Below are 25,377 nucleotides of genomic sequence, written 5' to 3' on the forward strand. Positions count from 1 at the left end.
ACCACAGAATTTATAGAAAGTTATAAAGTTTTTAAATCTACAAATGTTTGACATCTTTAAAGAATTATTAATTAATGCATATCATTAAATACTGTTAAAACTCATGTCGCATTTATGAAGCATTTGAGCTTCATTGAATATGCAGATCAGGTAATTCATCTTTTTAAGCTCCATCGGTCTTTCGGTTCTTAAAAAAGACAGGTTGTTAATGGGAAGGAGGAGAAACCAAAGTTTGCAGAGTTCTTAGGGTAGGAGGATTCACAGCCAAAATAAAAATTTCTCTATTTCCAGGAATTTTCATCCCAGTCTTCTGCATGGTCTCCTGATTTCTGGTGCCTTCAGCTTTGTATGAGCACAGGTGCCTGGTGGTGTTGCTTAGGGTCATGGCCTTGTCCTGGGTCATTGTCCTTCAACCATTGGGGGCTGGTGGGTTGCGTTGAGGTGGGAAGGTGACACAAGCTTGAGAAAAGTAAGTCCATGTATGCTAGGCAGTCACCTGGAGGTGTGAAGTTTCTCAAGGAGACTGGGAGGTGTCTGGAGGCCCTGAGTGGAAAGCCACTGTAGGCTGCACAGATGGGTGACAGTGTCTGCTCTGTATGGATATTGAGAAGGTTGCTAGAGAAAATTAGGGGAAACTGAGTCACAAAGGAAGTGAGGTGATTTACCCTGGATTCATTGCAGAGAAGCGTCCACTGTCTACTCTCATCTGACCTTGAGGAGCGACTGAGGAAGCCAGGTCAGCTCAGCCCAGGGAGGAGAAGGTGATGAGCGATTGAATTGCTGTCTTCTAACATCGGGTGGATGGTATGGAGAAGTTCAACACACACTTTTCTCAGGGACACCCAATAAAAAGATGACAGGTGGTGTCACGGGCTGCAGCAAGGGAAATTCATCTAACTTCATCTAATGTCCAAGCTGGTCCTACTCAGGCTGGGAGAGTTTCACAGGAGGCCTATGGAAGTCCCTGGGTGGGTGGCTGTGCATGCAGGAGAATTGCTGATGACATGACAAGCTGCCGTCACAGCCCACTCCTCTCTGAAATGGCATCACTGAAGCCCCAGCCCTTGCAGAGAGCACGCAGAGATCCTGGGGACAGGAGCTGGGTACTCGTGGGAATGTCCCCACAGTGTAGGGGAGGTCATGGGGTGCCGGTGGGGTCGGGGGCTGAGCAGACAGTTCTCCTTGCGTGTTTGGGGCATGTCAGATTTGCACCCAGGGGTGTGTGTAGAGGGACAGGTAAGAAAATACAGAAAATAGAGGCTGTGTGCCTAAAGCTAGCTTGATATTTGATGAACTCCAGGGAAAGGAGTGGTGCTTACTCTTGAAAAAATGGAAAATCCTCTTTTGAGATCTTCACACTGTCACCCGCTGTCTGGGTTGTAAAACTGAGGGTTTCACTAGGCAAAACCTGTCACACGCTTCCCATGGGGGTGCACAGCCCCCAGGGTTAGTCCCAAGGGCTCTGGCAGGCAAGGAGACACATCTAGCAGCAAAGCTGCGGATGAGGTGCATCCCACCCTTCACCCTGCACAGGTGATGGCTCCTGGTGAAGACCCTCTCCTTACCCCCTTCCCATATAGGGATGGGTGGCACGTCCCATGCTGGCACAGCTCTGCAGTGACCACCACCAAGTCTGCCATTGCTTTTAGGTGCCAGGAGATCCAAGCTCCACCACTAAGGCTGTGGAGAGTCATCCCAGCCCCACCGAATTTGGGGCAAAGCTCTGGTTGATATTGGCCGGAGGTTTTCAGTTGTTCTTCTCCAGAAGAGTGCATCCACACGAAATCATCCTCATCTTCCCCATCACCTTCTGGCTCTTCCCACCTCAGGAACAGATGCATCTCTCGAGCAAAGACAGTCCAGGGGAGCAGTCCAATCAGAGCGTCTCCCCCAGCCTCCCCAGCTCATGACATGTCCATCGTGTTTGGGGGGTGTCAAACATCTGGAAGGAGAAGACAGTGGCGAGCGAGCATCCTTTTTGCATACACCCAGGCACAGCAATCACTGCGTCCTGCCCTGGTGCACTTCATAGCACCGTGACTACCTGTGGAGATAGATGTTGGCCACCAGATCGCATTAAGGTCCAATTAGCTGTTACTTTTGTTAGGTTTATTTATGACTAGTCACACCAGAACCATTAAAGGGACTCGCAGGTTTACTCAAGCAGCAATCAAGACACAGAATTACCCTTCCTTACACCTAAAATCAAAGCAATAATTCACTTTGTTGACTTTACCACAGACTGCACAGTCTGACATGGAGGTCAGAAACCCCACCTTACCTCTGGGAGATCTCCAAAGGATCTGCCTGGTATCGTCCCCTTATTTTATCTACTGTCCACATGGATTTTTCTAAGGATGTCTGTACTTACTTTGGATGTTACAGCATCATTACTGGTGACTCTACAAATCACTCCAGTCAAAGTAAGTTTAGTATTTATCCTCACTTTGTCATGGTTATATTGCAATTAGGAGTTGCCCATGCAGTTCATCTCTAACTGAAAACAATTTGGGCAAATAAATGGCAAAATGAACAGAATTACCGTGTCTCTATCATGGTCTCTAACAAGGTTGCTGAAAGTTTCCAGGATAGAAGGGTAGTTTCTGTAAGCCAGCATACCCGCAATCCAACGTCCTCGTGCCAAGAAAGCTTCTTGGGTTTAAGTTTCATGTGCTTACATTGCTGCAAAGTTAAAACTCTTCGGCGGGGCCAGCACAGGAGGCCACTGTAACAGGGCAGTGTTTGCACCCAGAGCTGAGCAAGGCTCTGGTTGGACTTGATGATCTGAAAGGTCTCTTCCAACCTAGACAATTCTATGGTTCTGTGATTCTATAACGCTTATAGCTAATGAGGGGACCATCGGCTGCGTTTGGAGGATGGGTGAGGAGGGGACAGGGCTCAGCGATTAGCCGTGCTTTGAAATGAATGATTAGTTCACTGATCTTCTCAAGATGCTCTTGATTCCCCACGCTGGGGAAGGGAGCTACAACCCCAGAGGTCCCCATCCCTCCCGGTGCAGGTAGCTGTGGCTGAAGTTGGAGGCTGCTGGTGCTTCCCACCTTGGTGTAATCCCATTCAAGGAGTTTTGTGGGTGGAGAGTCCGTATCATATAAATTAAACCAGGGTAGATAAAGGCAGCTGAACTTTAGTGGAGGCTTAAGAGCTTGAATTTACATGGGGACATGGCAGAAAGTCTGTCTGAATGTCTTCTGAGATAGGTGAGTTAAAACCCCAGGTATGCCTATTTTGAACAAATGGCCCCTATTAGACTCAAAATTAAATTAAATAAACAGAAATAATACTGGGAGAAGATATATGCACGGGGGATTGAATGCAGAATAATTCTCTGTCTTTGAAAATCACATTTTCCATAGGTTTGATTCAGTTTTTCAGAATGTTCCCATACAGTAAACCTTTAAAGAAAACTTGAGGAACTCCGATTAGGTGGGGACTGTGATCTGAGTAACTTTTGTAGACAAAATAAGCCCAGTGACTTCAAGCCCTAAGTGTATGAAGGACTTTGCCCACTAAGCAACCCGTTCACAGAGCTCATCTTGAGGGATCAGAGGTTGAAATGAGGCAAAGGCAAAATATAGAATATATATATATGTGTGTGTGTGTGAGAGAGTACTTCCTGAGATACATACAGATCAAGAGACAGACCAAGTAGAAATTTTTTTGAGAAAAATTAGAAATGGCCTTAAGCCTCATCTATCTGAGGACGTATTCTGGACACCATACTTGACATTAGTGGTTCGTAATTAATTCCCTGTGTTGATGCTCTTATTCCAGAATCAGACACGCCTTATTTCAAATTAGTTCAATCCACCCGGGACCCCGCCACAAAACCAGGTTAAGAAATTAGCACAAATCAGCTGAGCTTTGGTAACCAACGGGATAGGCGAGCAAGCCCGTAGAAAATGCAAAAGAATTCAGCTTAATTTTACATATCAGAGAGGCGGATAACAATCTAGCAATAGCAATACCTGCCTCTGAGTAAAAAAAACACACACGTGAGCAATAACCAAGTCTCAGCTGATGCACGGTAATATTTTAGGTCGCAGTGATGTGATATAGTGTAAGAGCCCCCGGCACCGCTGGGAAATAGCTCTTCTACTCTAAACTCTCTTCCTGCTGTAATCAGAGTGATATTTTCCCCTGAAAATAAATCTGCAGAGAAAATTTCATAGATCAGTAGCCTGACTAGGAGAAGGGGTTGGGAGAGCTCCATCCTGGGCGCAGTGTTGATCGTTTACCGATTCTTCTACCACTTGGTGTACAAGTTAACAAATCACTAGTTTGGTGTTTCTGTATTTTTGCTGATTTTTATTTTTTCTCTAGCTGTTGAACTTTTAAACTTGAAACAAGCATGGAATTTCATCCCAGGTGCCGTGAACAAATCTACTTATCCTAAAAACCAATACAGGTGAAAAATAAAAATACATAAAATAAATAAATATTAAAAAAAAGGAGCCTATTTAGTGGCAATGTTGGGGGGCTGGTATAAGCTGCCTGATCAAAGGACCCTGCGGTGTCTAAGCTCTGGTGGGGATGGTCCATATTTGGGGACTTGTTTGGGTCAGTGCTAATTCCCTTACCGTGTGTAGGCATCATTCCAGAAATCCAAAGCTTCAAGTGCACAGGGTGCATACCCGAGGGGCAGCTGCACATTTTCTGGGGACTATTTAGCTTGCAGAACCAGAAGTGACAATGCTGAACCCCTCTTTTCTCCGACCCTGCATCCGATGTCGTGTCGGTGAGTGAGGCAACAGCCTGGACCTTGGCAGAGAGACCTCGTGGTCTCCATCGTCTACCACAGGAGTGTGCCAAACCGCCGTGGGGAGTGGGTCTTCCCTTATGTGTTGCTTTCTTCAGCTTGATGGGACTGTGACCATGTTTGTTGGGAAGAGTCCCCACTGGCATGAATTAAACAAATTCCTGCCTGAGTGCAGGAAGGGGCTTTTTGAAAAGTCCCAAAGGAGACTGCAAGCAGAGTCCTGATTTATTCATGGAGAAAGAAGAGGCCCCATCAGTAATTAATCTGGTGTGCTTGAGCATAGAATCCCCTACTCTGCCAGAGGTTTCCAGCTCCAGAGCAGCATAAAGAAAATCACTCTGCTATCAGAAAAAGATAGGGGAAAAAAGAGAGAGGTGAAAATATCTCTGAGAGTGGGACTGTGGGGCATTGATGATAGGGAAACAAGTAGACACAAAGCAACCCACCTCTCGTTTTGAGCCTGGTGATTTTCCTAAATTATTGGGACTTCCTTTTGCTTCCACAAAACTCCTGCAAGCTTTATAGTTGGTGTAAAATGTGGTTTCTATGTTGTAACAGCCCTTTAAGGTACTTCACTTTGCCACTCTGAGGTGTTCTGTGAATCAGATGCTCTCTTCTAGTTCTCTGGTCTTCAGACCTCCTGGCCTAGACCTCCTTCAGACCTTCTGGCCTCCAATGACCGTGGTGTAAAACCAGCAAGGAGTCCAGAGTTGTACCCCAGTGGTTATCTGGCCAGGGTGTATCAGACCTAAGTCTTAAAAGTGTCTGAAAGTGGCTTCAGATATCAACTGCTCCATCATTTCAGTGAGCCACCTGTAGAGCTGCTGTATGGATGAATTAGGCAGTGCCAGGGCATGATTTAGGGACAATAGCGTTGGCCTAAGTGCTTCCTAGGTGCACTTTTGGAGTTAGCACAGGCCAGGGATAGTGCTGGGGTGGTACTTTAAAGGTGGGAGATCAAAGAGGAAAGTACTTCTTCATGGTTTGAAACCCATTCCAGGTTTTGCTCTGAACAAATGGCAGGAGCTGTGGTATACAGGGAGCTCCAGGACAGCGTGAAGGCACCAGGATTAGTGAAATAAAAAGTAGATGAAGTCAGGGTGGGGAAACTGTCTGTAAGATCATCTGTCTCCTGCCCCCGTGATGTGACCAACCGAGACAGTTCAGCTCCCCAGGGACACTGGTGCTAACAAGGCCTCGGGTGAACTTCTCAAGTGCAGTGAGGTCAGACCTTTTGCATAGCTGCCCTTTGGCTGTGGGACTCAATCCTCAAGAGATTAGAATGACCAGAGATCTTAGTCACTTTTGGAACAGATGATGGTGGGGCCCATCCCTTCACATTACTTTCCTCTTGATGTGCTCCCTAAGGGAATGATTATGGTGATGATGCGAATGTGAAAATACTAACCAGGCTTTCTCAGCCAGGTCTGTAGCAAGAAGAGGAGCCATGAGTAAAGGGGTGGTGGTTGGAGGATAGAGCATGCTGAGGTGGTGGGGAGGCCACAGCTCTTCTCCCAGGAGCCACACTGCAAATGACAGGACTATCCATTTTATCCATTTATTCATCTCTTCATGTGAGCGTTCACAAGCAGAGTTACCTACGTTGGTGTCTCTCCTAGTACTCCCTCTGCACTGAAGTTCTGTACCTCACACCTCTGCAGCCCACAGCCAGTGCTTTTCTGCTGTCCCATGAACTGCTGTGGGACTGGACAAACTTCAAAGCTGGTGGCTTCAGTGTGGAGGAGAAGCTGTAGTGCAGCTGGTGTCTGGGGAGTTTGATGCTGTGGCCAGCGTCTGTCCTGAAGTGCAGACACATCTGCCATGTGGCTTGACAAGACCTGGTCTTAGCGGACAAAAAGTGGACAAAACTTGAACATCATCTCCATTTCACCTTCCTAAGTCAGGACAGCTTCCAGAAGAAGTAGCAGGAATGTTGAATGTCAAGCACCAGTCCAGGGTGCCTGAGTCGGTGGGCACTGCAACACGCTAAAAGTTTAGTCCAAGGCCCAGGTTCAAACACTTGAACTTTCCCTTTGGTTCAGAGTATGTGCAGGAGTTTTGATAGATCAGAGTCAACGGGGTCATGACCAGACCACTACAAGGTGAGACTAACTTGGGCATCCTGGAGATGCCCAGGTTCAGGAGAATGCTAAGTGATCCAGGTGGTCTGTGCTTCACATTGCCCAGACCTGGCTTCCCATACAGGCAGGGGCAAGATGCCACCACAGTGACATCAGCAACAACATGCTGCAGGACATCGTCCAACTGCAGGTCCCGGTGTTTCAAGTTTGGAAAGTGGTGTTCACCGCCCAGATCCTGGATGACCAAGGGAGGGTTGCTCACCCACTGAGGGAGATGCCCACTGCAGATCAGTCTGTGGCATCCCACCATCTTTGGTCACTTTGACGAAGCGAATAGGGACAAGAGAGATGCCAGCGCTGGAGATGTGTTCAGCAATAGGACTCAAGACTACATCTTGCTCCGACAAGGTCTACCCACCCTTGCAGTTTGCTCGGCAATTTCTGTCCGAGTGCCCAGGGAGAACTCAACAGCGGGGAAGACAATGTGACACCCACTGTTCACCCACGGGAGAGGGAACATGTCATTAGCTGCCTAATTCGAGGTTTTGCTCCTTGTGTCTCCTGTCCTCTTCCTAGCAGCAGACCAGCAAACCAGCCAGAGTACAGTTAGCCACATATAATGTGCGAAGCGGGATGGACAGGGCTGATTAAACGAGAGCGCGTGGTAGCTGTAAATAAAGGACCTTAAATGAAATCTGTCACAACTGTTAGGCTACGGCCGCAAGTAAAGGACAAAGAAATATCTACAGGAGCTCAATAATGCAGACAGTAGGTTCTTTATGACTGCCTCGAAAGATGCAGTGAAAATGTCTTTGGCTTTGTGGGAGCTGTGCCAAAAGCCCGTGATAATGTGCATGGCAATAGTATTTATAAAAATCTTTAAAAAAAAAAAAAAGATTAATGGAATTTATGCTTTTAGGGCTGGATTCTCCAAAGCGGTTCAGCGCTGGGCTATCTCAGCTCCCATTGAAGTCAACAGGGGTTATAGCTCTGAAATCAATGAAGGAGCAGAGTGTTGCTGATTCTGAGAGCTCTTGAAAAGCTCATCCCTTGGTTATTTTTGGCTAAGCAGTCAAATAAATAAATATGCCCACCAAAAAAAGAGCCCTATCCCCAAAAGCCCAGCTCCTCCCGTCCTTCCTTGTGGAGAGAGAGGAGAAGATGATTTCACTAATCCTGCCCTAAACCTGGAGGAACACTAATCATACCAGTGGATTTACATTGTGATCAAGGGGGGCACCCTGCTCCCTGTTTCATGGGGAGCCCAACGTGAAGGGATGCTTCTCCACCACATCTCCTCCTCCCACGGCAAAACCAGGTTTGTGAGGGGTCCAGCTGCTGCTGTCTGTTCCCATCGTGTCTCTCAAAGTGCCTTTGCAGCCCTCCTGGTTCCAGGTGAGCCAAGGGGAAGGGTGGGGGACAGGAGGGGAAGGAAGGAGAGAGCAACAGAATCCTTGTAGAGAGTGCAAATAGACAGAACAGGAGCCTCGGGAAGAGTGGTGCTTGTAGATGTCTTGGCTGGAGAAAAAAGAGGCACTCAGGGTATGACACAAGTAGGTCGCTCTGCTTCCCACTCTTTACATCTTTAGAGGAGGCAGAGCCAAGAGGCAAGGAGTCATCCACCTTCTCCTGCCCACAAGGCTTGTGGAAATGCTACCTTCACCTGCTCTTGCGAGTGTGCATAGACCAAGGGCCATCGCCTGGTCTGCCCTGAGGACCAGCATGGCAAATGGCTTAATGCTTCTAAAATGAAATGGTTTCATCTCTAAACGCATCCTTCCCAGGGTGGCCAGGAGTGAACACAGCTCTCCAGCCTTGCGCAGGTAAACAGCCTTAGGATGCCTCTACAACTTGACTTCTTCTGTGCTCCACGTGGGCTGTTACACCTTCCTTTTTCATCTTTTTTGTATTTTTCTCTTTGCCTTTGCAAAAGGTGGCTGGCTTGAAGGGACCAGAGGCTACTAATGCAAACCTGTCTAGTTTGGCTTTCTCTTGTCTGCCTCTGTGGCCAGTCCATGCTGTGTGGCCATGTTGCAAGGAACCAACCTCGATGGGAAGGAGAGTCTTGCTTCTTGGCCTGCCTTTGTGCTAAGCTGTTGTTTAACTCCCTGTGGGAAGTAAGTTTGTGGAATTTGTCTGCATTTTCTCTTTCCTATCTTTCCAAATAAGGCTACCTTCCCATTGCTTCACAAGTGATCCCTTGAGCCCACGTTCCCCTTTGGCTTTGGACTACATGGGTTTGACTGCAGACCACGGACACAACCTTCTCCACTACAGGCATTTCAAAGAGCCGCAGAGTATTTGAGGCTGCAAGGGACCATTTTTTCTTTGGGTCTCAAAAACATCGAATAACTGTATTTTGGGAAGTTGTCATTGGCACCACTCTTATTCACTTCTTGTACATTTTTGTCCCCAGAAATGCAGTGATAAAAATGTATTTTTTTGTGTTAAGTATTGTTGTCATCCATGTTCACCTCTGCAGTTGGCCTCGGTTCTTCTTCCATGCCTCTGTGGGGGCTCTTCTCCCTGGCAAGCTTGTGCTCCTGGCTGCCTTAATCTCTCCACGCTGCCTGTTCAGATTCACTTTCTGGATGCTGGGTTGTTTGCTTGTTAATTAGTCTTCCCCGTGCTGCAAGTGTGGCGATGCTGCCTCCTGCCACCATGTTTCGTGTACCACCTGCTGGAATAGAGTATGAAGGGCCTCCATGTTTGCAAAACTAAACAGCCTATTTATTAAATGAACTATTTATAGAAATGCTGAAGCCTGGGAGGCAGCACCAAAGCCTGAATATCCACTTAACCTTTGTGTCCTGCTTGACATGATGCCTGCTCCAGCCGTGGTAATTCCGTAATTCCCCCTCCTGTCCGGCCAGCCTTGCAGTCCAAAGCACCACCCCATTTATTTTGCTAACATCTGAGCATTTTGCATCCTTAATGTATTTATCCTCCTGACACGTAGGGACTTACTGATGGTGGCACCTCAATGTTGCTGGCCCTTACTACGTCTTGCCACCCAAGGGATTCCTCAGGACACAAATATCCTCGGTTTGCAAACAGTTAATTCATTTTGTGCTGTGCTTAATTCAACCGAATGGGAAGTTTGACAGAACTGTGTCTTTTGTGATGGTTTAACCCGTTCTTTCCCGCTCACCCCCTTGTTTGTGTGCTTTTCTCTCTCTGGTGACGCCTCCCCCTCTCACCAGAGGGAATCCCAAGGCAAGCAGGACCAGCAAATATTCCCTGTCAGGCTCTCGGGGTTCACTCCTGGCCTTCAGTCACGGATTTGCACACAATGCTATGGATTGATTTAATCTGGCTCACTAAACAAACACCAGGGAGATCCCCTGTACTAAAAGGCTCCTTAATTTATCAAGTTAAATCACAAGAAGATTCTAGCTGCTGAATGAGCAAAATTCAGCCTGGAAGTCAATGCAAGACCAGGCACTTGCAAACAACACAGTTAGAGCAGGGAGCTTGAGCTCACCTGTGTGACTTTTCGTTGCAATGGAGCAGGGGTGCAAACATGATCAGTCATTTCTCTGCTGAAGCGACAAGGCATTTTTCAGTCTGTCTACAGAAGCAGCTGGAAATTTGGTCCCCGGGAGTATAACTTGGAAGCCGAGGGAGTAGATGTTCTGTGGATTTGGACTCAAGGAAGGGGGAGGAAAGTGTTTTCAACCAGGGAGTGGCAAAGAAGTGGATGGCATTTGGGTGAGCAGGACTGTTCCTGGGTATCATAGCAGAAGGTGGCTTTGGAGCTTCACCCAATGGTCTGATCACCCCTGGGACATCGCTGCCGTCCTCCATGGAGCAAAACTGTGTCCATCCATCTCCTGAAACTCATACCTGTGGGCAAGGCTGATTTCACGCGACTGTTTTGGAGATGGAAGAGATTTGCCTTAGGTATGAGCAGCCACACGCGGAGTTAAATTTAGCTTCCTAATTGTTCTCAATGAAAGCAGTACGTATTTGTGTTATCAGTGTAGATATCCATCAACCATTGGCCAGTTTCACTAACCAGTATCCTTTCCAAATTCACTTTTTTGTTAAGTAATATATTACATCTTTAGGCAACTGTCCAGACAACCCAAATGAGCTTTATTAACTAACTGCCAATAATCCTATGCTTTTCACAGGAAGAGGGAACCTGAGGAAATCCAGGCAGGACTTTCTTTCTCGTTCTTGTTGAGTTTCTCAGACCAGTGTTTCCTGGGTCACAGCACATGACCTGCCCTGAAAATTTGATCCTGATCATATGCTTATAGATTTCATTTCACCACTCTTTTCCTCTGGGAGAGCTACACCAGAGGATAAGCCATTTCTTCCATGCAGCTACCTGTGCTCAGTCCAACCCATGCCATCAGCTGGCCCAGAGTTCACCCAGTTGTTCAAACATCCGTTTGCAGACGTTGTTCTTCTGTGATGATATGGTCCAATAGCGAGGACCATGAGGTAAATAACCTTAATTACAGGCCACTGACATCACTCACTGAATATTAATAGCAGATTTAAAACTGTAGGCACACTTTGTACACCACCATGGTCAACAAGTGATGGTTGGTGACTACTACCCATGCTCTCCAAGACACTGCTGTGGCTTGTCTTTCTGTGATCCCGTTGGCTTTTCTCACACGTCCCTTGGGCATATCACTTATTGGCTCCCTTCTGAGCCTTAACTGGAGTTGGTCGGGATGCCTAATCATGTGAACACCGTAATTGCCGTGTACGTCAATCACATCGCATGCACAGTCGGCTGTCACAACTCCGCTCCTGCTTCCTAATGGCGTCTGCTTTCAGCCCCATTAATGACCGTAATTATTTTCCTAAGCATAAATTGTTCCTAATGACCGTAGTCATTTTTAGCATGATAGCACAGCAAATCATGCATCCATGGGACAGGATGAAGCCACGGAACAGACCTTTCAAACCCCGTTAAATGTCAGGCACACATATTATTTACAGGGCGCTTTAGACTGTGCTGTGTTGTTCCCATTGTTGGTTTGGAAGTTCAAACAGTTTGACACTTCTCTTTGGCCTTTTTTGGCTGTGATCAAGGGCGGTCTTGGTAGCGTGATTCATTTGCCCACCGCTCAAAACTAGACGTATTGCCCAGGCAAAGGGAGACACTCAATAGGTCTCTTTGGATTGCTGGTCACTGAATGCTGGGGCAAAACGATTTGCAAAATTGATATTTCAAGGGAATCTGTCAAATCAAATTTGTCTCAAATAATTCAGCACTCCAAGCTGCAGCTTGTAGGTAGCCTTCTTTTTTGAAACCTATGCAGTTTTGTTTTTTCATACCCATCGCTCCATCTAATCTTCATCATTTCAGTCTCTACTTTGGGGCTCTGTCAAAAATACCTGCAGCTCAGACAGAATGTAACTCTTGGGTGTAATTTTCTTAGAAGACTTCATCACACATGATTAACTCATTTGTAGTCTTAATTAGATCTTGATCTTGGATGACTGTTGAAAGATCTGTAAGTTGATATTTGATTATTGGAGTAGTAAATTGTGCCCTGGGCACAGGAACCACGGATTGACTCTGCAGAGTTATCACTGTCAGTAGAAACAGACGAAGGAATGCTGCAGCATCCAGGTTAGGGACAGGGCTGAGTGAGAGCTGATGACTTTTACTCCTGGGACTTCATCACCAATCAGGATTTGCAATGTTTTTGCTCAAGCTCCAGCATCCTAAACTCATACTGTTGTTGGAGAGTCTTTACTTCCATTACAGAGGTTTCTAACTGTCACAGTTATTAAGAAAAGCAATTCAAGTGCTGTCCGTGAGCTCTGAACTTAAATAAAAAGTCTGTGGTATTATTAGTATGCCATCCATTTGGAGAAGGAAAAATACATGTTTCCATGCACCCGTACAGGTTAGGGGTTGACCTGCTGGAGAGCAGCTCTGTAAAGAGAGACCTTGGAGTCCTGATGGACAACAGGATGACCATAAGCCAGCAATATGCCTTGTGGCCAAGGAGGCCAATGGTCTCCTGGGGTGTATTCAAAAGAGCATGGCCAGCAGATGGAGGGAGGTCATCCTTTCCCTCTGCTCTGCTTTGGTGAGGCCACATCTGGAGTTCTGCGTCCAGTTCTGGGCTCCCCGGTTCAAGAAGGACAGGGAACTGCTGGAGAGGGGACAGCAAAGGGCTACCAAGATGAGCAAGGGACTGGAGCACCTCTCTTATGAGGAAAGGCTGAGAGCCCTGGGGCCGTTCAGCCTGGAGAAGAGAAGACTGAGAGGGGATCTCATCAATGCTCATCAATATCTAAAGGGTGGGTGTCAGGAGGATGGGGCCAGACTCTTTTCAGTGTTGCCCAGTGACAGGACAAGGAGTAACGTGCACAAACTTGTACATAGGACATTCCACTTAAACATGAGGAGGAACTTCTTTGCTGTGAGGGTGGCAGAGCCCTGGCACAGGCTGCCCAGAGAGGTGGTGGAGTCTCCGTCTCTTGGAGACACTCAAACCCTGCCTGGATGCGTTCCTGTGCCACCTGCTCTGGGTGACCCTGCTCTGGCAGGGGGTTGGACTAGATGATGCTGGATGCTGGATCAAGCACTGGCTGGATGGGCAGTCCCAAAGAGTGTTGGTCAATGGAGTTAAATCCAGCTGGCGGCCGGTCACAAGTGGTGTCCCTCAGGGCTCAGTATTGGGACCATTTCTGTTTGACAACTTTATTGATGACCTTGATAAGGACATAGAGTGTATCACCAGCAAGTTTGCAGACGACACGAAGCTAGGCGGGAGTGTTGATCTACATGAGGATAGGGAGGCTCTACAGAAGGACTTGGATAGATTGGACCGATGGGCCAATGCTAATGGAATGTGCTTCAACAAGGCCAAGTGCCGGGTCCTGCACTTGGGCCACAACAACCCCATGCATCGCTACAGGCTTGGGGCAGTGTGGCTGGAGAGCTGCCTGGCAGAAAAGGACCTGGGGGTTCTAATTGACAAGCGGCTGAACATGAGCCAGCAGTGTGCCCAGGTGGCCAAGAGGGCCAATGGCATCCTGGCTTGTATTAGAAATAGTGTGACCAGCAGAAGGAGGGGGGTGATTGTCCCCCTGTACTCAGCACTGGTGAGGTCACACCTTGAGTATTGTGTCCAGTTCTGGGCACCTCAATATGAGAGAGATATCGAGGTGCGGGAGCGAGGGCAGAGGAGGGCAACGAAGCTGGTGAAGGGCCTGGAGAATAAATCTGATGAGGAGCGATTGAAGGAGCTGGGACTGTTGAGTTTGAGGAAGAGGAGGCTGAGGGGAGACCTCATCACTCTCTACAACTACTTGAGAGGCCATTGTAGAGAGGTTGGTGCTGGTCTCTTCTCCCAGATAGAACAAGAGGGAATGGTTTCAAGCTGCAGCAGGGTAGGTTTAGGCTGGACATTAGGAAAAAATTCTTCCCAGAAAGAGTGGTGAGACCCTGGAATAGGCTGCCCAGGGAGGTGGTGGAGTCACCATCCCTGGATGTGTTTAAGACTCGTTTAGATGTGGTGTTAGGGGATATGGTGTAAGGGAGAACTTTGTAGAGTGGAGCTGATGGTTGGACTCGATGATCCCAAGGGTCTTTTCCAACCTAAATGATTCTATGATTCTATGATCTCCAGAGGTCCCTTCCAACCCCTGTCAGTTTGTGATTCTGTGATTTCTGAAGAGGGTTAACTGTATTTTCTGCGTAGGACTAAAAATCCCAGGGAAGCCTGTGGCTGTGTGTAAGAAGAGGTTTCTGGGTCTGAGTGACTTCCAGACAGCACAGCCAGCCTCGAGGCTCCTGGTACTGTCAGAAGTGGTCTCAGCTGCCATTTGTGAAGCAGGTACCCTTCGAGCACCCTTGTTGATTGTGGACGTTGTGACTGTAGTGACTCTCCTCCACAAACTGGGCTCAGCCTGGTGTGGGAGCAGGCAGTGGTGGTTGACATGTGTCTGTTCACACATAGACGACTGCCCCATGCCTGCAATGCCTCTTATGAAGTGGTTGTGCACCTTAGGAATGGCTTTTCAGATGTGTTTTCTGGCCTTGAGGCCAGTTGGTCCAATCTGTGCTTTACTATTGTGTCTCTGACCCTTGTTGTCCTTACATCCTTCTTGAAAGGTAGTGTTTCCATCCAGCTTGCCAACTGGGAACTGTCTCCCATCCAGGCCACCTCCCAAACCAACCTCGGGTATCGTTTTTGGTCTTTGCTCCTTGGTGTGGGCCAAAACCGTGCTAGGAATAGTGTAATGAGATAGACCATGGAGCTGTAGCACCGGTGTCTTGGCACTATTTCATGCAGATGTTCTCTGGCTGTGAAGCCCTACCTACACAACTAAGTGATGAGCGGGCTGGAGAAGGGGTTTAAACTCAGCAAGCTGCTTAGGAAGGGCTTAGGAAGGGCAGAGCCTGCACGAAGGAGGCCAACAGGCTCCTGACCTTGTTCTCTCTCCTTCCTGGCACAGCTCTCCATGGTTTGGGGTTGAAGAGCTGATTTTGGGCAAACTTGAGGGACTGCTAGGTGTAGTCATGACAGCGGGCTCAGACTAACCCTCCGTTAGCTGGCAGCATGGATACACCCCAAAACGAGCGCAGAGGGTCTCCCAGGTATCCCAAAGTGGAGGAGCCCTGCTCATCTTGCTTTACCCAAGAATACCGATGTACGTTGGGATGTGCCCTGCCTCATTTCTGCCCGGAGGGAGCTCCAGCTGCTCGGCATTGCATCGCGATACAGCTAGGCAAGAAGGCTGCAACCAGCTGCACCACCTGTTTTTCAAACAGGGCTCGTTTTGTGCGCTGATTCATCGCAGGCAGGGCTAAATCCATATGTTAGGCAGGAGGCAGGACTGATCCTGTGGATTTCCTCAGCCCGATGAGTGTTAATTTGATCCATGCCGCTGTGGCAGGGGGAAAACATGGGGGCGGTGCGGCTGAACATTGAGATTCTGAAAAGGGTGATGGAGAATTTAATGGATCTTGGCGGCTTAATGCTCCATTTTTCTTGTGATTCCCCCTCGTTTCTTATCGCTCGTATTTACATAAATTATGGGGACTCCAGGGAAGCTGCGAGGCATAGAAATTTAATCAACCTGATTCTCAGGAGCCTGGTCACTGTGCAGCAAAAAGAGAGAAGTGGAGTGGAAAATAAAAAAAAAAATAAAAAAAAAATTTAAAAGGAAAAGAAAAAGAAAAATTAGGAAAAAAAACAGAAAAAGAAAGGAAAAGGAAAAGGAAAAGGAAAAGGAAAAGGAAAAGGAAAAGGAAAAGGAAAAAAGGAAAAGAAAAAGGAAAAGGAAAAGGAAAAGGAAAAGGAAAAGAAAGAAAAAGGAAAAGAAAAAGGAAAAGAAAAAAGAAAAAGAAAAAGAAAAAGAAAAAGAAAAAGAAAAAGAAAAAGAAAAAGAAAAAGAAAAAGAGAAAAAAGAAAAAGAAATCGTCAGAGCACAGGATGTGTCAAAAGGGACTGTTACTAACACCAGCCCCAAGCCCGGTTGAGCAAGGAGCTGAATTTCAGGAGCGGGGAAAGGATGACATCACCTTTTTGCTGCACACGGGGTTTTCTTGCGAGCGAGAGCGAGCTGGCTTTTACGCGCGGCAGGTGAAGAGCAGCCGGGGAGGCAGTTTAACCGCTCTCAACCCCGCACCGCAGCGCTTTTAATTTCGAGATGCTGATGGGGGAGATCCTGGCGTGGGGAATCTCCTCTCGGAATACCCTTCCCCTGTGGCCAGGCTCCTTTTTTCCTCCCCCCGCCTTGTTCTTCAGCAATGCTGTTAGAGGAGGGATTGAATCCAAAGGGCTAGGGAAGAAGCGGTTGCAGAATTGCCCAGCTCCTCCTCGCAGGATGACATAATGCGTGGTGTGGTCTCTGAACTCATGGTTTGCAGAGGAGGGGTCTGCGGGGACGGAGCGCGGTTTGAGGTACACCCACGTATCGGTTAATGGTGCTGGGTGGATTCAGGCAGGGGTGGAAATTCGGGAGGAAAACCAAATGAAGGGGGGATCCACCCCTGGTTTTACCACCTGATTTTGAGTGCTCGTGCCCTCTCCACGTTCGGTAGACGGACCCTCCCCTTCCCAATGCAGCTCACCCTCTGCTTTGGATATTTTTTTTTAAAAAGGCTCCTTTGTTTCAGGGTGTTTTTTCCACTTTATTGTGAGGCAACTGCTAGCATGAAACACTTGATTTTTAAAATGTCAGACTGGAATTCTTATACTTTCCTGCTCTGTCTTTGATGCCTTTTTACTTCTAAAGCAAAACTGTTACCCAGATTCATACATCACTCCCCTTGGCCCTGGCCATATTTCAGTCAGATATTGTTTCTCCAAGATGTTGGGATGTTCGGACTGAACATCAGCAAAAGCTTTTTCGCGGGAGATTGTGCAGCACTGCAAGAAAGAGGTACTCAGGAAAGTGGGGGAGTCTCCATCCTTGGAGGCTGTCAAAATCTGGTTAGCCCACACTGTGGCTGACCTGATCAGGTGTTGGATGTGGTCCTGCCTCGAGCAGATGGTCAGACAGAGACCTCCAGATTTCTCTTCCACCCAGTGTTCCTCTGATTCTCTGCAACCTCAACCAGGCAGGAGGTCTGTTGGGCTGGTTTTCCACCTGAACATTGCATGACACAAAGCCAAGTAGACAGAGGTCCTTTGCAGTTACTCTTATCAACCAAACCTGGTGTCTGAGCAAACTTAGATGGGAGGATTTTGTTGTGGGGATTTTGGGCTGCCCTTGTGCACTACAACCTTTTACCGATCGTGGTCTTCACCTGCCTGCCTTCCCCCCACTGGTGGCAAGATCAGCAAGCCCAAGAAACCCTTTGGAAGAATCCCGTTAAATTTCTTTCTATTCCTTCGCTGATGACAGTCCGGGAAGTTACACTAGCTGTCAGTGTTGAAGACAGCTTTATCGGATGCCGGGCTTATCACAGCTCACCTTATGCATGGTGACAAGCTGCATTGACTGCATTATTAATCTGACAGGCAAATGCTCCTGTGCAAGGGGGAGCGGGACAGGATATGAACCGTTAGATCCAAGGATCTTCCTTGCCAGGGTGTGGAAGGGGAGCATCCTTCCCTGTCTTGCCCATTAGCTGGACTGACTGCTGTCTAGGCTACCGCTGCCAAACTGCTGAGGAGAATTGGGTCTGATGACCAAAACGCTGCTCCGAAGTCCATGGAAGCATGACGAGACCCTCATTGGCACCAGTGAAGAAGTGTTTTGTCAGTTCATTGTGTTCGGTGATGTTTAATGAGCCAACTGAGGAGGGTTTGAGGAAGCCTCCATCATTAGTCTACCGTCCGTCTAGAGCAGAGGGTTGGGGTTTTCTTCCTTTGTTTATTTGCTCCTGATATATCCCTCTTTGAGGTGTCTATATTTCTCCGTCCTAGTTCTGGGGTACTGTTGATGCAGCCCGTATAGAGTTGCCGCATCACTGACAGCAGGGCAGAAGCAGTAGGAGCTCCACCGTGACAGTGTAGAGTGAGAGGTGTGGTACAGAATAAGGTATTTTTAATAGCTGATACCTTCTTGTCTTGCATAGTAACCCATCCCTTCCACTATGGACCAGAACAAGGCTTCATTTTTCTGGGTGTTTAAAAAAAAAACAACGCAGGGCACTCATATTTTTTATATAGGCAGTAGTGGCTACAACATATGGGAACTGGTATTCTTGGATAAACAGCATGAACAGAGCAAAGGTGCATCTACCTTTGGGAAAAAAAAAATAAGATATAAATAGTGGGAGCCATCTAACCAGGAGAAAACCTCCACAATGTAGACACTTATTTCTGAGCTGTTACCTCGATCCCCTTTAGAGTTAATGGAGGGAAACATGTATCTAAAGTAGCAGAAATGCATTTCTCTCAGTTGATTACAGAAAGGACCTGGGGCAACTAACTCAAAAGTAGACAAGTATATTTTAGTCACCTAAGATTCAGTTCAGCTTGTTGCATTATTCATTACTTACTGCTTTTTCAGCTTCAGCATTGTGCCTAAATACAGGTGGCTAGCATCACTTGAGGTACCCAGAGACACCCACGTGGGGATGGCAGCTTGGATATAGGACCTATGAAAGCCTCATGACCTTCTGGACCAGTAGCATGTGGCTAGGTGACATCCTCAAAGCTATCTTAAGGGGTAGAGCTCAGGCTCCTCAAGGAGATGCCTCCTCAAAGGTGTGTAACAGGAGGGTGTTTTGGAGCCCACTGGGAAGGCAAGTTTCTGTGATATTGGGCCAGTCAGACCTTTCTTCTCGTTGGCAGTGGCTGGTGGTGCAGCCTGTCCCCTGAGGGGTTTCTTGCAGGTTCCTTTCTTTTTTCCTTTTTTTACCCACTTTGACTACAGTGCGGGGTTGTGCTTAGGGATAGACCGTGGCCTCTGTTCCACCTGCTTGCAGCGAGAGCCACGTCAAGGCCACGGAGGTTTTAGTCAGCTCCAAAATGACCATCCTGGCAGTTGCTTCTGGAGACACAAAGACAGAGACAACAAAGTTTGAGTGGCCGAGGAGTAGAAGCAAGTGGAAGCAGATGACTCCATATCTTCTTCATAAAAGGACACTAGATTTTATCTCCATAATGTCACATACACCGGGAAGAAGGCACATCCTGGAAATGCAAGTCTGGCCAGAAATCTTATCCTATTGAGTCTGAAAACATGGAGTATCTGAGTCACAGCTCCTAGGAAAAAACGTCATGACATTTCTGTAATCCTGTGGGGTTTTAAGCTTTCTCTTCTGAAAAGCTGAAGTTTCCTCTGAAAAATGTGGATCAGACCCCAAAACTTCTAGTAGTTTTAGTAAGCGAGAGGTCTATCCCGTTTCTGCTTCCTCCTATTTCTACCAGTCACTATAGGAAGGTACTTCCTAGGAGAAAGCCGGCAGTGCTGAATTGCAGATCAGGAAATTCTGGCTATGTATATACTTAATAAATAAAACAGATCCTTTTGGCCTCATCCATTTTCTTAAACTCTCTTTCCCTCTAAAACAGAGTGGCCATATCAGGACTGCTGTCCCTGCCCAGGTTAATTCCTGAAGCTTGCCAAAAATTTGAGTGGGCAAAAACTATAGCAAGAACCATCCTAAAGAAGTTCAAATGAGAAATCTCAGTCTTAAGAACTTGATTTACTAACACGGATATAACCTATCTGTCCAGAAGATGTTCTGCCCAAATGCTTGTGTCTGTTGCATCAGGATAGGATGGTTGTGGCACGCTTGTCTGTTGCCAGAGGTACCTGAGATATGTCCAGCACCACATTGCCCTGTCTCGGTTCCTTAGTCCAATAAGCAGGTAGTGACAGCGAAGTTCATCTGGTGGCCCCCTTCAATCTGGAGCCAAACTTGGACCCCAGATCACTTCTGAGGTGTGATTGCACTGACACAATGCGTCAAAGGCGGTAGGATAGGCAGGGCTCTGCAAAATATTTGCAGTGATTTATCTCCCACAATATAGAGAACAGCTTTGTACTATAGTTTTCTCCAAAAGTTTAATTAAAAAGTTCTTTTTCTTTCATTCCTTTTGTTCTCTGAAAATAGGAGGAGAAAGGAGATGGATAAAAATAAAATAGAAGTGAAGTTAAAGCATGCAAATGTTGATTAAAAAATATCAACCCACTCTACTGTGAAACGCTAACAATGGTTCCCATGGCTCCTGTCTCCTGAGTCAGAACAGCCCCAGTGGGTGAACTTTTGATTTCTAAAAGCACTGCCACTTCTTGAATGGGCACCCTTAGTTCCTCGCTCTCAGGAAGGCGATATCTGCTGTAAGGAGATAAAATCGCCTGGTGAGCTCCCATGATTAGAAAGTGATGTCAGTCAAATTCCAACTTGAAACAAGTTTCACATCTTTGAACTGTGTGGGTAGGTAGTAAAGAGAACAGATCACCAATGGGGACCAGGATTTTTTTCCCCCGTTATTTGCACGGATAAATCAAACCTGGACGGCTTTCTGCAAGCCAAAACACAAGACAGGGATCTGATGATGTTCTTAAGTGAAATTCCCTACCCCAGGTGCTAAGGGCAATCACTCCAGAAGCTCATTACCGTCCTGTTATGCCACCTCCCAGTCTGTGCATCCTTGAAGAAAAAAAAAAACCCAGTCATTTATTACGTACTTAATTGTCACTTTCAGTTTGCCCAATTTACAGCAATATTTAGCACTAACACACACTTCAACCGACCTGCGGAAATTTCACAGCGTTTATTTTGGCTGATGAGTGAAGAGTAGTAGTAACCTCAGTGTGTTTCTCCAGGGCTTGCTCTTTTACCTCCTCCTTCTTCCCAACATGTCAGCAGGTTCCTACTCGCAATCAATACAATCGTTAGAAAAACATTAGCCTCCGATAGAGATCCCCTAACCCATTCAGTAGCCAGTGCACGAGGGGGGGAGCAAAGTCCAAGAAAGTGGAAAGAGTTGTAGGTTGTTTGTGAGATCTTGGACCAGTTGCACCACTCCCTGCTGAAGACACGATAGTAGATGGCTTCAATGCCCCCCGACCACCTTCCTCCCATCTTATGGTCCCCAACACACAGTGAGCGTGTGTTGATATTTGCAACCAGAAGATGGGAGGAGGAGAACAAATCACAGGTCAGCCCCAGCAGCTTCTCCCTGAGCAACTCTGGGGCTTCACGTGCTTCAACTGGGGCAGCTTTCGAGGGAGCCCTGGGAAAGCCAGGGCAAAGCCATCCCTGCCCAAGATTTCAGCGTATTGGGTGCCTTTGCTGCAATCTCAAGGAGCAGGCTCAGCAGAGGCTGCCCTGCAGATGCTGACTCAACTTTTGGGTGGAATTTCTTGAAAAAAAAATAACAGTTGTGCTGGTCCAGCCAACTTTAAAGTCCATCAAGCGCAGGTTGAGCAACAGCAGGATGGTGTAAGAACAAGGCAAACACACAACGCTGCATCCCAGGATGCTCTTGAAGGGCCTTCTTGAGCTAGCTGTGGGGCTGTCAATTTAATAACAGAATTTTCCTTAGTGGTTGAATTTGTATGTGATTTTTTTTCTAAATGCTTGGCAGCATGAGAAGGGGTTGCCCAGTTTCCACAGAAAAAAAAGGAGCTTTCATTTTGCTAGGCTTGAACTGTCATCTAACCATTTCATACGGTGCTCCTAGCTCTTGCTAGGAAAACCTTTCATTGCAGGGCAGTCGTGATTTTATAGACGTTTATCTTACATCACATCTGTTGTCCCTTTTCTGGAATGAGGAGTCTTGGTTTCTGTGACAGCTTCTCGTATAGAAACTGCTCCATCCCTCTGATCACCTTCACCACCTTCCTCTGAACCTTTTCTAGTTCCGCTACACCCTTTCGGAGGCGAGTGGGGACCGCAAACGCACAGCACGCGGCATCCCAGACAGTGCAGCAGTAGTGTGATTTCTGGTTTTCTTTCTTCCATTTTCCATCCCCCCTTTTATCTGATTTTGCTCTTCTGACCCATTCCCGGGCTGTGCCGGTTGCACAAGCCGCGGTGGCTGCAGGACTGGCAGAAGCACATTGCAGCCGTCTGGCTGGAGAGGACGTGGTGCAGCGAGAAGGTTTCCAGCCCTCCCTTTACAGCCTGCAACGCTTTTCCCCCCTTCTCCACTCTGCCTGGCTGCGATTGCGCTGCCTTCTCCCGCTCCCTCTGCCTGGCACAGATGGTTGGAGGTTTTTCTGAAGCTGGAAACACGGCGTAAAGACACTGAGGCCGCCGTATTCCTGTGTGATGCTCAGCCTTACGGAGGGAGCGGTTGGCCACCGCAGCCATCGGGCAGTGGCAGCTTCTCGTCCCCGTCTCCTCCCATTGAGCTAGAGTGGTTTTGTTACAAACAGGTAGGTAGATTTAATTAGAAGCAGCGAAACATTTTGATTTATGATTCCTACCCGCCTTACCTCCTCCCCTCCCTCTCTGCTCTCCAGCTTCACGCTTGTCAGAGCAGATATTTTTAATATATATATATATTTTTATCACAAGCCACTCCTTCAGCGCTACCGGCAAAGCTTTTAGCAGGGGAGAAGATGCCCAGCTTACAAGTAGCTCTCCAATTACTATTGCTTGCTTTAGTGATTTTCCAGGAGAGGCGAGGGGCTGTATCCTGGCTGTTTCTCTTTCCTCCACGGCGAGATGTTCACCTCCTCTCATAGCATCATCCCCCGGCTCTCCTGGGTGGCACGTTCATCCTTCGCCATGGTGGAGAGCTGTTCCTCTTTGCCCTGCCTTGCTCTTGGTCCAGGGCACTGGTCTGTGTCTGCTTTTCCCCCATAGCAGACATCGAGGCATTAATAAATTAGCCCCTCTGGCCTCAAGGGTAGATAATCTCTACCCTCTCGACATACCCCCTCAAGGGTAGATCATGTCTACCCTTGAGATTGTCAAAAGCTGAACTAAATCCCAGGGCAGGGGCAACAGGAGGGGAACGTTTCTGCAACCACTGAGTTTGCCAGATCCACGTCTGAGCTTAGGTTTGGTTCATGAATTAATATGAGAGAAATCCCTTTATATATACGTCGGGCTGGGATGCGTGTGTGTATGCATATAATCAAATGAGTCATTTCCACGCCCATTTGTAGATCGAATGTAAAGTCGCACCTCCCAGAACTGAGACTGGGAGACGGGACTTGCGGTGATGGGGATGGAGCTCGGGGATGCAGGGATGGGGCGGCTGAGCGCCGGTCCCCATCGCACGGCCGCGGCAGGGGAGGCTCCTCCATGCCTCCCGAGCAGCCCGGAGCAGCGATATGATCTGTGCTGCCGGCGTGGCTGCGGTGGCTCCAGGGAGACTCTGTCCAGACCCATCATCTGCAGCTCAGGAGGGAAACCAGAGAAAGGCAGGGGGGTAATGGAAGGACTGAAAGAGGTGCCAGGTGGTGAGCAAAGTTCAGCTCATGTAACGCCTCGGAGAGCCGGGGGATGGAGGAAGGGCAGCGAGAGCTTGGCAATGGTCTCTTGATGCCTCCATGTGGAGCAGGAACCCGATGCAGAGACTTTTCTCATCTTTAGCTGCAACAAGGGGTACCAGGACCTGGCTGCTTCCCTGCGTCGTCAGTGAGAAACACTTTGCCTTTCCAAAGACAATGATTCAATCTGCATGAATTACAGCTGCCTTTTAAATTTTATTTTATTCTATAATTTATTTTATTTTATGTTATTTTATTTTATTTTATTTATTTTTAAATTTAATTTTATTTTGAAATAGCATTTCGCCATAATATGTTGCATGGCAATGGGTCATCCCACCCAGCCCCACGGATGGCGTACACTGAATACAAAGTTTAAAAAGTGAAATACAACCAGGAAGAAGAATTTTGCCAAGAAGTGACATCTCCTAGGTTTCTAAAAAGAGCTTTCCTAAATCATTCCAAAGGCCTTTTAGACTAAATCTTCAAAATACTCACTTATTTATTCCAGCTGGACCTCAAAGCTGATTTCCCCTATTTACATCAGACAGCAATTCCTGGTTCGACCTGCTCCACCAGCAGGAGATTGTTTGTATAGATGTATAAATGAATAAATAAACCGTGTATATGGTCATATATATACTATATATATACACACGCACATATCTTTTATTTATTTATATAAATATATAGGTCATGAATCAGTTTTTTGTGCATGTATTTATACATACGGTATACCTCTATGCGTATATATACATACACGTGTGTGTACACTTATAATGAATAAATAAGCCATAGATCTGCGTGCATGTAGGTTTGCACATATGTATGAAGCTAGATCTCTGTTTGAGGGTATGTGTAAGGGTATGTATATGTATATATGTGGTTTATTTATTCATTATATATTTTTCCTTGGGATACATTGTCCTGCATGGTGCTCATATGTTAAAAAAAAAAAAGACCAAAACTGTTTAAAAATTCACTCCAGAGTCATTACACAAGGAGACTAGTGGGAGAAATCCTGGGAAAGATGAAAGTGGGGCAACAGTCTAGTGTCAGAAAACAGATTTCGATGAATACGTAGATGATTTCTAAATAGGAGAATGGTTAGACCAGAAGGATGGGATTCACCTCACCTGACTTTGTGCTTTGGCAATGGAGGTATTTCCAAATGGGGTATATAATATGTAATTAAATTCGTAATTCATCTCAGCCTAAAGGAGGCCTCTGAAACCCATCACATGTCACTCCCAGTAAAAAAACACAACTTTTTCTTCCTGTTGAATACAAAGGGCACTTCACGTTACCAGTGCGGATGGACCTGTGGCTAGTGGGTCCCTGGCTGCCACCTGGAAGGAGCCCCCTCCCCTGCAGCCATCGGAAGCACTGACAGCCGTTGTTGCTCCTCTCCTCGTGATTTTGGTGTACCACCTCATCCTCCCACTCTCTGTCCGAGAGAGCTGATCCTCTGGAGGATGACTCAGCGCAGGAGGCTGGTTTCATGAGATGAGTCACCCTCTGCAGTTGCCCCTTGCTCTCCCTTGGCCGCAGAGGAAGCCCGGTTGACATCAGACGTTTGATGTTGGAGACATGAATAACCTGATGCCCTGCGCACACACTGCGCATCCGCTCACCACAAACCCCAAGGCTCTGCTAACGTCTCATGTCAAGCTGGTG

The 25,377-nt window shown here is 47.2% G+C and overlaps 1 protein-coding gene across 1 annotated transcript in view; it reads left to right on the plus strand.

Moving 5' to 3' along the window:
* Positions 1–25,377, plus strand: part of XKR6 (XK related 6) — a 207,129-nt gene that overhangs the window by 129,411 nt on the left and 52,341 nt on the right. The window lies entirely within an intron of this gene.

Source organism: Rissa tridactyla, chromosome 3 (genome assembly GCF_028500815.1).
Source record: "Rissa tridactyla isolate bRisTri1 chromosome 3, bRisTri1.patW.cur.20221130, whole genome shotgun sequence".
Classification (NCBI taxonomy): Eukaryota; Metazoa; Chordata; class Aves; order Charadriiformes; family Laridae; genus Rissa; species Rissa tridactyla.